The sequence below is a fragment of the Erythrolamprus reginae genome, chromosome 1, assembly GCF_031021105.1.
Source record: "Erythrolamprus reginae isolate rEryReg1 chromosome 1, rEryReg1.hap1, whole genome shotgun sequence".
Classification (NCBI taxonomy): Eukaryota; Metazoa; Chordata; class Lepidosauria; order Squamata; family Dipsadidae; genus Erythrolamprus; species Erythrolamprus reginae.
The window spans coordinates 251,132,005-251,146,141 of record NC_091950.1 but is presented as its reverse complement, the minus strand read 5'-3'; positions in this window follow the sequence as shown (position 1 = coordinate 251,146,141).

Here is a 14,137-nt window from a genome sequence, read left to right as displayed (position 1 = left end):
CAGCCCACCCCGGGTTCTCCTGCTTGAGAAGGAGTTTGGACTGTGTTGTGGTTGGCTTCAGGCCAGCTCCTTTGGCTGCTGATTTTAAGGCAGAGGAGTGGGAGCCATCAGTTCACAGAAGACCCGTCTGGCTGGAGGACGAATCAGACAATGAACCAGAAAGAGAGGCAGGGAGGGGAATGGAGCAGGAAGGGACTGGAGAGACAGAGAGGGGAATGGAGTCAGTCAGATCTCCAGCCAGAGTTTCATCTGAATCAGAAGGGGAGGAGTTAATGAACAATCCTATTCTTAATGTTCCGGTCTGGAGAATGCTGAGAAGACAAGAGAAGCTGCACAAACACAAAAACAGATTATAGGTCACAGGTGATAAGAATTAATGACGCTACTGCAACCTTGAAAAAGGGGATGGTGACTTCCGGTTTGGTGGAGATCGCGGCGGGACGTGTCTGGCAGGGCTCTGCCAGGCGATCCCTTCTACCCCCTCCGAAGGTCGCATCTGCGATCGGATCGGGCCCGGATGGCCCGATCCATGAACAGGGGGCTCTCCTCTGCCCGAGGACCCATCGCCAGGACTCCGGAGGCAGCGGTTCGCCCCGCAGCTTCGGAGACGGGAGAACCGCTCCTCTTTGTTTAAGAGGACCGGCCAGCGCTTTCTCCCCTCACTCAGCGGGAAGAAGAAAAAATCTGAGAAGTGAAAGTACAAAACATCTTCATTGAAAAAGAATATAGCAGAGAAAGGACCTAAGGTAAAAATTTCCATTGTGTTTCGTGTTTAAAAGCAGAAGATCGTGAAAGTTTTAAGTAAAAGTCTTTTTTTTCTTCAGGGCGAAAGTGAAAGTTTTTCCCTGTTTGAACTCATCCGCAAATAACAGCCGGACCTAATCTTTTTTACTTTTACTTTTCCATCTTGAACGTGAACTTTGGAACCTATAAAATAATTTCCTGACTTTATGGTTTAACAAAATAGCTTAAATCTGACATGACTATTTAGAAAATGTTAACTGCTAAAGGAAATTCCTAGTGATGATCAGAATTTGTTTTTGATAGACTCTTAAAATCATAATGTTCTGGGCTTAATTTTTGAAGCGGAGGAACACAGTCTTGCTGCCTTTTTTTTTCTCTTGTTGCTCTTTTTCACAACATGAAATAACTTAATAACTATGAATTAAATGGAATCTAGAAGAGATTGAAATCACTTCTTTTTTGGATTACTTATTGTTGGATTAACCTATTTGGATTACTTGCTGAGCCTTTTGGATTATTTGCTGACTCCTTTTGGATTATTTGTTGAGAATTCTTTTGTTTAACATCTGCCCTGCTGCACGGAAATTAACTTGACTCCATCTTGGGATCTGTTTCTTTGTTCCTGCCTTGAATTTGGAAAATAAACTGACTTCATTTCGAATACAAGCAAGCCTTTGATCTGTCTTACTCTTTGAATTTTGAATTGAAATTAAATACAACTTCACCCTCTGAGACTTGGATCTTCATCTCTACTTTCTAGCAAAATTACAGGATTTATAAGAAGAACTTAAGTATACAATATTGTCATTGTGTCTTTGAATAATTATTTGTTTTCTTCCTGACTTTCCTTTGACTTTCTTTTCTATTTCTGGGTATTTTTATTATTAGAAGAAGTTTAGTTTGAACTATATGCATTGTTAATAACCCTTGGGTTCCTGCTCTATTTTAAATAGTTGAATTAAAATATTACCCTCCTTCTTTCCCCTTTTGAACAACTCTTTTCACTTTATTTTTTTTCCCCTTCTCCTCTTCCTTCCCTCCTCCCAAAGTTTCCCCTCCAATGCTTTTCCTTTTGTTTTCTACATATAGCTGATATTCCTTCCCTTCTTTTATTTCTTGTCTCTCTTTTACTTGCAAAGGTTAATACCTGTTCTTTTTTCCTGTGGCATTAAATAATAATATTTTTTTTCTTTCTTTTTTTGAATTCTGTTATTAATTGAATTGCTATTGAATTGGTATAGTTATATTATAAGGGAATTTCTCTTTTTAACAAAATATACTGAACAGATTTGGAATTTATAGTAATTTTTTTCTTTTTCACTATATATAAATTGAAACCAATTTTAAAATTTGAAATAGTGGATTCTAATTTGATAATGTCCCATACCTCAACCCTTGTTAAAACAGCAAAAAAACAAACTACACCAACTACCCTCTCTCCACAAGTGTCACCGCATTCTTCTCCCTCGCACCAGGTGTTAACCATGTCCACCAAAGATAAAGACAAAGACAAAACAATGCAGTCTAACCTTGCAACTATACACGAGACTTTAAATACTTTGAAGGACTTCATGGTTAAATCACAAGAAGACGCCACTCAACAAAGAGAGGCCATAAAGGAGGAGGCAACACAACAAAGAGAAGCCATAAAGGAGGAGGCAACACAACAAAGAGAAGCTATAAAAGCTGACTTGGCAGAATTTAAAGTGGAGATGGCCCAAATGAAAGCTGATATGGGTGAGATGAAAGACCAGATAAAGCAGATCCAACAAACACTCCAAGAAAGTGATGACCGAGTTAAAAAAGTTGAAGAGCAATCTGATAAAAATGAGAAAAGAATGGACTATCTTGAAGGGAGAGCTGATGAAAGATACAGAAGATATGATGAATCTATCATCCAGCTGGAGATGCAACGAGCTTCGTACGGACTTCGATTTCAGAATATAAAAGAGGAAAAAGATGAAGATTTAAAAATGACTATGGCGGAAATTATTGGAGCTATACTCCAAGAGGACCCTATAGCCTTACTGAAAGAAATCGATGAAGTATACAGAATCTCGAATAGCTATATCCGTCGACACAACCTCCCAAGAGAGATACATATTAAGTTTACAAGAAAAGCGTTGCGAGATGAGATACTTCATTATTCAAGAAACTCCCCGCCCCAACGACATGGAGTAGAAATAAAGATACTAAAACAAGTTCCAAGAAGTGTCAGAGAAAACAGAAGAGATTATCACTTTTTAACTAAAATTTTGATCAAAGAAAATATCACTTACCGTTGGCTTATTCCACAAGGACTTTCTCTGACATGGCGTTCTACAAGGTACAAATTGGAAAACGTAGAACAAGCCATGTACTTTCTTGAAAAGAGTGGATTTGGCCGCTCCGATCACACAAGTAAGCAACAAGTGGTCCAACTACAACCAGCTCAACAGCAACCAGGGGGAAAATTACCAACTCAGCAAGAAGAAGATCGGGGGGCCACTGCTCAAGTAATAGAGCAGGACCAAGGTCCTAGAAGAGTTCAACCTCAGCGAGAAACCAAAAAACCCATTAAATGACAACAAATAAAGACTTAAAAATCTTCTCCGTAAATGTTAATGGACTTAACGAACCAAGAAAAAGGAAGCAATTTTTTTCTAAAATTAGAAATCAAAATGCTCAGATTGCAATACTACAAGAAGTTCATATTAAAAAAGATAATCAAAAATTACTGTTGAATCCCAAAATTGGAAAAATGTACACTGCATTAGCAGACCAAAAAAAAAGAGGTGTAGTGATGTATGTTAAGAATTCTATAAATTCCAAACAAATATATAAGGATAAAGAGGGTAGGATACTGATTGTACAAGTTGATATTGAACCTAGACCTCTAGTTGTTGTCTCTATTTATGCTCCCAATGAAGATCAAATGACATTTTATAAAAATTTACACCAAATAATAATAGACTTAGCTATTGACAATGTATTGATAATAGGTGACTTCAATGCTATCGCGAATAGACAATTAGACCATTCAGGAGGGGGAGGTAATAAAAAAAGGGGAAAAGGTAAAAAAAACAAGAAGGAACTTGTTACCTAGTACTTTTCAAAAAATGAAAGCGGAATTATTACTAAGTGACATTTGGAGGGAAAGACACCCTCACAAAAGGCAATTTACCTTCTACTCCAACCCTCACAAAATTTGGACGAGAATTGACATGTTATGGGCACCAAAAATGGTGGCAGAACAAATAAGAGAGGTTGAGATAGACGTTAATACATGGGCTGATCACAACCCAATAGTGGTCTATATGACGATGAATAATAAACAGAACAACTGGCGGATGAATAGGTATATATTAAATGATAAGAAATATAAGGATTGGATTGAAAAGGAATTAAAAATATTTTTTGAAATTAATAAAACATCAGACACTACTCCACAGAATTTATGGGACACAGTTAAAGCGTATATAAGAGGATTAACAATATCTTATACAGCAAAACATAATAAGGAAAAGAAATTAGAGTACCTACAATTAACAAACGAACTAAAACAATTAGAATCTTTATCGCAGCAACATATCAAGAATAGAGATCTAAAGACAGAAATGAATGTAATTAAACATAAAATTAGAGTTATAGAACAAAACCAACTAACTGAAAAGATCAAAAGAGCAAAGCAACAATATTTTGAACACGCAAATAAACCCGGCAGATGGCTAGCGTATAAACTTAGAAAACAGAGTCAATCAAAATTAATCCAAAAATTAGAAGACAAAGATGGTATAATAAAATATGATACAGAAGGTAAGGCAGACATTGTATATAACTTTTTTAAAGAGTTATATGCTAAAGATCATGTTATTGAAGATGAAGTTTTTAACTATTTAAAGGCTTCAAATTTACCACAAATAACAGAAGACCAACAGGCCACCATGGATGGACCAATAACAATGGAGGAACTCCTAACAACAATTAAAAAACAGAAAAGTAATAAGGCCACAGGCCCAGATGCCATACCTGCAGAATGGTACAAGATAGACAATGAAACAATAAGAAACCATATGTTAGAAACCTTTAATTTATGTAGACTTGAGGGAAAAATCCCCAAATCTTGGTCAGAATCACTGACAACCTTAATACATAAACAGGGTACAGAACCAGAAAAAATTAAAAACTATAGGCCTATATCATTATTAAATGTAGACTATAAGATTTTTATTGCCATTTATGCAGAGAGACTCAAAAGAGTTATAAATGGAATAATACACCAAGACCAAAATGGGTTTCTTCCAGGGAGACAAATTAAAAATAATATTAGAACTGTAATAAATATACTAGAGTACTATGAACAACACCCAGACAAGATGGCATCTTTAATGTTTCTAGATGCTCAAAAGGCCTTCGACAACGTTAATTGGATATTTATAAAAATGCAATTAAATAAAATGAGATTTGGTCCAAAATTTGTTAACTTAATAGATACCATATATTCAAAACAAACAACGAATATAATACTGAATAACAGTCAATTACCAACACTCGGTATAAACAAGGGAGTTCGCCAAGGATGTCCTATATCACCATTGTTATTTATCATGACTCTTGAAACTTTATTAATTAAAATAAGAGCGGACCCTAAAATAAAAGGTTTAACCGTAGGAGATGAAACCTATAAACTCCAGGCCTTTGCAGATGATCTAATGTTTATAATTGCAGAACCGACTACAACAGTTCCTACTTTACTACAAACCATTGAACAATATGGAAACGTAGCAGGTTTAAAGATAAATAAAAGCAAAACACATTTCTTGACCAAAAATATGAATAAAACACTAGAAACTAAATTAGAAAGTATTTCTGGAATAAAGACTGTAAAAAAGGTAAAATATTTAGGAATAAATCTAACAGCGAAAACAATAACATTAAAAAATGATAATTATATGAAATTACTAGCAGAAATTAAAAAAGATTTAGCAATGTGGAATAATTTGAAAATATCTTTTTTAGGAAGAATTGCAACAATTAAGATGAATATTTTACCCAAGGTTTTATTTCTTTTTCAGGTAATACCAATAAACCCAGGGGGAATCTTTTTAAAAACTTTAACAAACTTAGTTAAAAAATTTATATGGCAAGGCAAAAAAGCAAGGATAAAAATGAATTGCTTAGAAGATATTAAAGAAAGAGGAGGATTTGGCCTTCCAAATTGGAAACTATATTATCAGGCCGCTGCATTAACATGGCTTAGAGATTGGATAATCTTAGATAATAAAAGAACACTTAACCTAGAAGGACATGATTTAATGCTTGGATGGCATGCATTTTTATGGTATGATAAGGACAAAAACCATTCATATTTTAAAAGGCATACATTAAGGAAATACTTATTAGAAGTATGGAAAGACATAAAGAAAAATCATTTTTTAAGTATCCCAGAATGGCTAGCTCCTTTAGAAGCAATAACGCATCCAAAGTCTATAAAGGACAAGAAAATAACTCATAGATATAAAGAACTATTAAATGATCAGATGAAGCTTAAATCTAGAATTGAACTACAAGAAGAAGGGATAATAATAGATTGGTGGCACTACGCCCAGATCCGATCTAGATATCAGAAGGATAAAACTCTTTACATTTTTAATAAAAGTAAGAATCCTTTAACTACTTTAATTACCACTAATTCAACAAAAATGATAGGGAAAATATATAAATTACTTATCGCTCATAAAAATATAGAGTTGACTTTAAAAGATACTATGATAAGATGGTGTAGAAATATTGGCAAGGAAATAGATATAGATACATGGGAGAAAGTGTGGATTAATAATTGGAAAATGACTAAATCAGTTTCCCTAAAAGAAAATCAAATTAAAATGTTTTATAGATGGCATCTCCCACCAAATAGGATAGCAAAAATGTTTCCCAAAACATCCCCAATATGCTGGAAATGTAAGAAGGATATAGGAACTTATTATCATCAATGGTGGACATGTGGCAAAGCAAAAACATATTGGAAGATGATTGAAAAAATATTAAAAGAAATAATAAAGCAAGATATAGATAATACCCCGGAATTTTACTTACTAAGTGTCACAAATCAGACCTACAAGAAAGAAATTTTTTATTTAATTATACACATATTAACCGCGGCTAGAATAATATATGCGCAAAATTGGAAAGGGGAGGAAATCCCCAAGGAAGAAGAGGTCATAGCCAAAATATTAGATTGCACTGAAATGGACATGATGACAAGAAGATTAAACGATCAAGAGGATACTAAATTTTATGAAACATGGAACAATGTTTATAAATGGATAGATAAGAAAAAATAAGACATATAGATTGATCTTTAGTTGTTTTTTTTTGTATTAGTTTTTACCTAGGTGATAACAATATTAATATTAGTTTAAAAGGACTTTTTGACGATTATGATATAGTAGTGTATGTATAAGTATAAGCAACATACCAAGATCTTTGATGTATAATAGCTGAATTTAGCTTAATTGTTTGGATTGAAGGTTTGACATTATTTTACTATAGTAATTAGGATTATATTAAAGGTATTTTTTTGGCAATCATGTTATACTAACCCTATCTAACACCTACATCAAAATTAAGATTTGTAAAACTTTAACCCAAATTTATTAACTTTTTTTTCTATAATAGTTAACATATATTTAATTATGTATTCTTTTTCTGCATTTGAATGTATACTTTCATAAGAAGCGGGGGAAATACACCCCCACTTTATGTTTATTGTTTGTATGTATTTGTTTGTTTTTATGAAAAATAATAAAAAAAATTATAAAAAAAAAGAAAAAAAAAGGGGGATGGTTGCAGAGGGCTGTGTGGGAGTCTATCGTTCAGTTTTGAAGAAAGTTTGTTGAATTGTGGTTTTGTGTTTGCTGTGGATTTCTGGACATTCTGACATTAAAGCTGTGAGTTATTTCTGGCTGACGTAAGCCTGAAAGACTTCTGCACTGACTGGAGTAATTAATTCTGACCTATTGAACTCAGAAACTAACATTGCTCTGAAACTCCATGGTTTTTAGTTTTCTGAATATAAAGAACAACCCGTGCTTTATTTTTGCAAGCCTGTGTGTGTGTGTGTGTTTGATTAATTACTTCGTTCCTGGGTGGCCGTGGCAAAGCAGAACAGGCTAGAAAATCTCTAAGGTTCCAACTCTTGATGATGTTGTATATTCATGGAAATGACACTGTGATTTGATTCAGAAACCATTAGATATGAAGTGCCAGAGATATGTATTAATGGCAATTCTTCAGTATTTCAAATCCTAGTGAGTAAAACAGACAATAATTGGGATACAAAGTTAAGATCTTATAATAGACTCAGTTTTTAATAGACACTGCCTCTTTTTGTGAGATTGTGAATCTAAAAGCAGGTCTGCTTTTATCTTCCCAGCTTGCTTACTCTCTGACTCTTGGCCTTATGGATATGTTGGAAGAAGTATCCATCAGGTTCAGTTCCAAGTGGGGAGAAAGACACTGGAAACATGGAAGCTGATTGGAAAGATAGTTTAATGAAGCAGAACCATCAAGCATATGGTCCTGGTGCAGCTAACCACATGGAGTGGAGAGTGAAGGTTATTTAAACCTTCTCTTAAGTCTTGCCCTTGAGCTTCCTATTTCTGTGGCAAGAGCACATATTCTGTTGTTTTGTTGGGCCATTCCTATTGTGGCTGAAGACTAACCTTACCTTTGTTCAGAGCCAGATCTTGCTGCAAACAGTAATGGGTTACCCAATCTGCATTTCTAAGGCTGCCCCAGCTCAGTATTGGCTTGAGGGTGGGGGCAGGGAGCTGAGTTTCTGTCGCCCTTAAGATTTCTATTTCTCTCTTAGCAGTGATGGGCTCCTACGGGTATGGTCAGGTATGCAGAACCGGTAGGGAAAAAAATGTTTTTTTCTTCTTTTTTTCCCTTCTGTGCTCTGGGTATGTTTTTCCTATCACAGTAAATGAGGTTGAATGTGTATAATTTTAGAAGAGCTGTGCATGTGTGTGTGTGTACATATGCATACAGTTTATATGGTAGATAATACATATTTTTATGTGCCCATGTGTAATATGTATATACACACATGGCATATATACATAGAATTAAATAGTATATTTTGGATGTTCAGTAATAGTAAACAGATAGGAAAATTGTATCTCTTTGAGGCAAGGAGCAGCCAGGCACCCATACCTTAACCCAAACCCTTGACATGAGTGATGTCAGGTTGGCCACCTTTAAGCCAGTCACATGACATTTAAGCCACCCCCGGTCACACGATCATCTAGCCACTCCTGCCTGGTGACATGGCTGGCAAGCCACACACACAAAATAAGCCACGCCTACAGTGTGGCAGGGAATTTTTCTGCCTATTCAATATTTCTCAAAATATTTCATTCTTCTAGGAAGGGGTGGGTCCTATCCTGTCTCCCCCACTCTCCTCCTAGGACTTCCTCTATAAACAATATGTTATTTTCCTCAATAAAGTCACAAAGATTTGTTTCGTTATTCGGGTTACATTTCCCATCTGTAGGAACATGCTCTAATAGTTACTTCCAATACAAAAGATGTTAGCAGCAGTTTAGAGCAGTATACATGGATTTAAAGGGAAAAAGGACCCATAGATAACTAAAAGAAGAATTTTAATAAGAGACATAGTATTGAGGCACCTTTAAAGGAAAATAAACCTAAACAGGGGACCTAAACAGCAGCATGTGTGTTAGGAATATACACACACAACACCACCACTACCACCACCACCAATTATTACATGGATTGTTAATAACAATTCTGTAGAACAGAAATTGTTGAATTGTTATATTTTTTTTCTTTCGTGACTCTTGATTCTTGAAATACATTTTTAGTTCATCTTGAATATTTTTGTTAAAAGGAGATCACAAAAACAAAGATGTATAAGTTCATGGAGCAAAACCCACCTGGAAGTGGATGCAGCGGAATAGAATAGAATAGAATAGTTTATAGTTATAGTTTATTAGATTTGTATGCCGCCCCTCTCCGAAGACTGGGGGTGGCATACAGAATAGAATAGAATAGAATAGAATAGAATAGAATAGAATAGAATAGAGCTGGAAGCAACTTTGGAAGTATTCTAGTCCAACCCCTGCTTAGGCAAGAAGCCCAACACCACTTCAGACAAATGGTTATCCAACATCTTCTTTAAAATTTCCACTGTTGGAGCATTTACAACCTCTGTTATTCTACTGATTAATTGTTCTAGTTGTCAGTAAATTTCTCCTTAGTTCTAAGTTGCTTCTCTCCTTGATTAGTTTCCACCCATTGCTTCTTGTCCTATCCTCAGGGGCTTTGGAGAATAGGTTGACTTCCTCTTAAGATATTGGAACACTGCTATCATCTTCCCTAATCCTTCTTTTCATTAAACTAGACATACCCAGTTCCTGCAACCATTCTTCCTATGTTTTAGCCTCCAGTCCACTAATCATCTTTGTTGCTCTTCTCTGCACTCTTTCTAGAGTTTCCACATCTTTGTTTTACATTGTGGCAATAAATATGATAATTTCATACAAAATACTAAGTAAGAATGAAATCAGGCTGATTCATAAATGTTCTGTCTGGGTCCCCCCAGACGCCAACACCAACCAAAAAGAGTATCCAGACACACTGGTAAAAAGCGAAGGCAGTTTATATTCTGGAAAGCAAGAACAGGTAACAAAAACTGTTCTTACAGACAGGAACACGATGAAGCTTCACAGAGGTTTCACGAAGGCCAGGCAATAAAACAGGATTCTTGCTGGCGAAAACAACACAAGATAATAAAACCCACGCCTCCCCCAAGTCTTCCAGGCTTCTAGGCCACAAGCCAAGATCAGAGACGCCAAGAATCGAAGCAAGGTCACAGGACTCCCAGTTGATAACTCTCCACGAGACTGTAAGGGCGGGCCTGCCTTTTCAACCCTGCTGAGGAGAACCACACCCAAACCCAGCTGTTGCCAATTCAGGGATGGAAATATCTTTCTAATTGGCCCCTTCTTTGAGCTGCACGTCTCTGCCTCATGTCTATTATAGCCTGTGCGTCTTCATCCAATGAATCCAGGCTACTAGCTGGGGAGAGCCCCCCCCCCGGGGGTCTCAGGCTGCTCTCCCTCCTCCTCCTCCTCCTGACGTTCCTCTCCCCCGTTTGCCTGGTCCTCCCCCTCCTGGTCACTGTCCTCCTCCTCTGGGCATGGATCCGGCAGAGCTCCAGCCGGTCCCTGAGGAACCTCAGGCTGAATCACAACAATAAAGAGCTTATTTTATGCTTATCTCAAATGCAGGTCATAGCTGTGTTTTTTTCCCCATTCATGAGACAATTAAGGCTTAAATATTATTTTAAAGAGAGCTTGTTCAGACAAATTGAAAAGCTTTCAGTCCAAGTTTACATTTAACTTTTCTGAAACTATATTTCACAGACAAACATGCAAGGAACTGGCCAGCAAAAACAGTATAACAGTTTAAAAGAAAGAACAATCAACAATGCTGAAAACAGCTATTAATTAAGATTTTCCCTACACCACCCCTTGAGGAAGCTTTTCCTGACTTTGTGCTCTCCAGACACATTAAAAACTCTCACAATCTTCACTTAGTGCAGCTAATGAGAGTAGTTTCAGTACTGTACTGAGCCTCTATTCTGCCTTTTTATAACGATCATGTTATAATCTAAAACTCTATATCACAGCCTTCAGAAACGGGTGCTTTGTGTACTCTGTTTTTGCCTAAGGATCCTCTAAGATCAATTGCACTGTCAAGAGTGTATTGTTTATGTTGTTATTTTAGCCTGAGGAAGCAATAACAATCCACTGAAAAAGTAAATGAAACCTATCTGCTTTGGCTGGATTTTTATACCAGTTTTGGCATTCTATTCTACTTGATCTGGTTTACTATTGATCGGATGTCATGGCTTTAATTGTACATCTATTGCATGAATTTAAAAGGCTGCTCTTTAGAAACTCACAAGACAGAAACATAACAAAAAAGCCTTCACAGAATTATCATTGCATTTGTACAGCCTTTCTAGATTTGAATCCCAACTTTTCCTTCTTTTTACATTTGTGTGCCATATAATGTGTGACATATAATTTTAAGCCATAGTAATATATAGCTCTATACGCATTTGTACACAAGTCTTTGCTGATGTTCCATCTGATCTTCTGACTGATGCTGATTTTAATGGATCACAGTTCAGTATTTCAATTCAGTATTTTAATTGACACCAGTTTTAGAGGGTTTATATGCTGAGTTTCTATGCTAGGCAAATTTCTTCATTCTTACTCATGTTTTATCATTTCAAAAATCAGCTACCAACCATATCAAGTAATGCAATCATTGTTTTTTTAAAAAAAAGTGAAAGAAAGATAGAAAAGCAAGAAATTATATAACCTACAATTTACATCAAATTGTACAGTTGTCAAAACACAAATCACAGTTCACAAAATTGATATTTTGTTCTTTAAAGCATATAATTGCAAAAATTAAGAGAGAGTAATCAAGCATGTACAAGTGCTGATCAGATATATCTGATTTTCTAAAATTGTAAAGAAAGCTGCATTCTAGATCCCCCCCCCTAAAAGATTCTGCAAGATTAGCTAATTCATTCCAATAGTTTCTCATATTGCAGATTGTACATGCTGGTGATCACCAACAAATTTAACATAGATCATCAAGTCACAGATTCTACATTTTTTCTTTAAACAGTAGGTCACAGTTGCTATCCTATATTCATTTATTGGAAATAAAAGCAGAGATGTTCCGGGTTTGCCTGGGTTCAGGAGATCCTCTAGTGAAGATTCCATGCCCAAATCCCACTCCTGACTGGCTCCACCCACCCAACCCCTCCCACCTCACCCACTCCTCCAGGAGTCTCCACGTGGCCTATCTTGGATGCCAGGTAGCTGCCAGGTAACTGCCAGGTAACGGCTCAGGGTGGGCAAAAAATAGGCCTCCTGGAAGCTTCGGAAGGCCAGAAATTGGCTCATTTCTCACTTCTGGAGGGCCTCCAGACTCCAGGGGAGGCCATTTTCACCCTCCCGAAGTCTCAAGGAAAGCCTGGGAGGGTGAAAAATGGGCCTCCTGGAAGTTCCAGAAAGCTGGAGCCTGGGGAGGGCAAAAATGCCCCCCCCTGTGGTGCAGGAGTTTGAGTAGGCCATACCCACCACCCAGCAACCAGGCAGAGAACCCGTTGCTAAAATTTTTGAAGCCCACCCCTGAATATACTCCACCGAATTCAATGAGCCTTACTTTTATACAGTTGAAATACAAAACTATTTACAATTAATCGGTATATTTAATCTTCTAACACTGGAAGTTGCATGCATATCTGTAGGTTTAGGCAGCCTTACAATAAAATCATACAATAAAATCCATAGTCATCTGTTTAACTGACTTTTAATTAAATTCCAGAATGTTTTGATACTGGGCACACCCTTAAGTGCAAAGCAGTTTTTTTATCTTAGGAACATGAAAGAATTTGAAAGACCCATGCTATCAAAATAAATTTTGTTTGATTTCCTCAATCAGGCATAATTGATACTAATTAACAGATATATTACTTTTGCGCTGATATAATTAGCAACACTTTGTTTTTTAACTAGAGCCATTCAGATTCATGTGCAGTACTCTGCGTTTCAATCTATGTCCTTTCTCTTCCTTTTACCAGTTTGTTTTCAGTCAATCACAAAATTGTGTGCTTGTTGCTAAACTCTGGGAGCTGGGGGTTTTTTCCACCAATTTTGAACCTGGTTTAATTTAATAATTCCATATATCTAATTATAACTTTGTTTATAAGGCAACAGGCTTGGAAAGTTCAAAGTCTGCATCCTCCTCCCAAAAGTAGACATTTATTTCTTTAATTTATATGCTACCCCTCCCATTATCCAAAGAGATATCAGTGTCCTTTTCATGATAACAGTGGTGAAGTACTTTGACACTGACCTGGGCGAGCTAGTGTTCTTTTTTCCCCTGGTGAGAGTGGGAAAAACCTAGAGATCTGGGATTTCATGGCAGCCTGACCCTCCCATTCAAATGCTAACCAGGTCCAATCCTGCTTAGCTTTTTTGGGATCAAGATTGCTAGCTGCTGCCCTCTGCTGTGAAAACTCTCTCTTACAAAAGTCCTTAACTCATGATGAGAAATCATTGCTGTAATGAGTGACACAAGTTGGTTCTGGAAGGAAAATATTATCCTATAAAAGTAAGACTTTTCCTAGCAATTGATTTAAATTACTAGTTTCCTTCTGGATAAATAATTATCTTGTTAGCGATAGTTTGGGGCAATAAAGAAGCATTGAGAAATGATGTCTTCTGCAGCACCAATCCCAGCAACCGATAAGGTCCCACAGAGTTGGCCTTCTCAGGTCCCATTGACTAAACAATGTCAT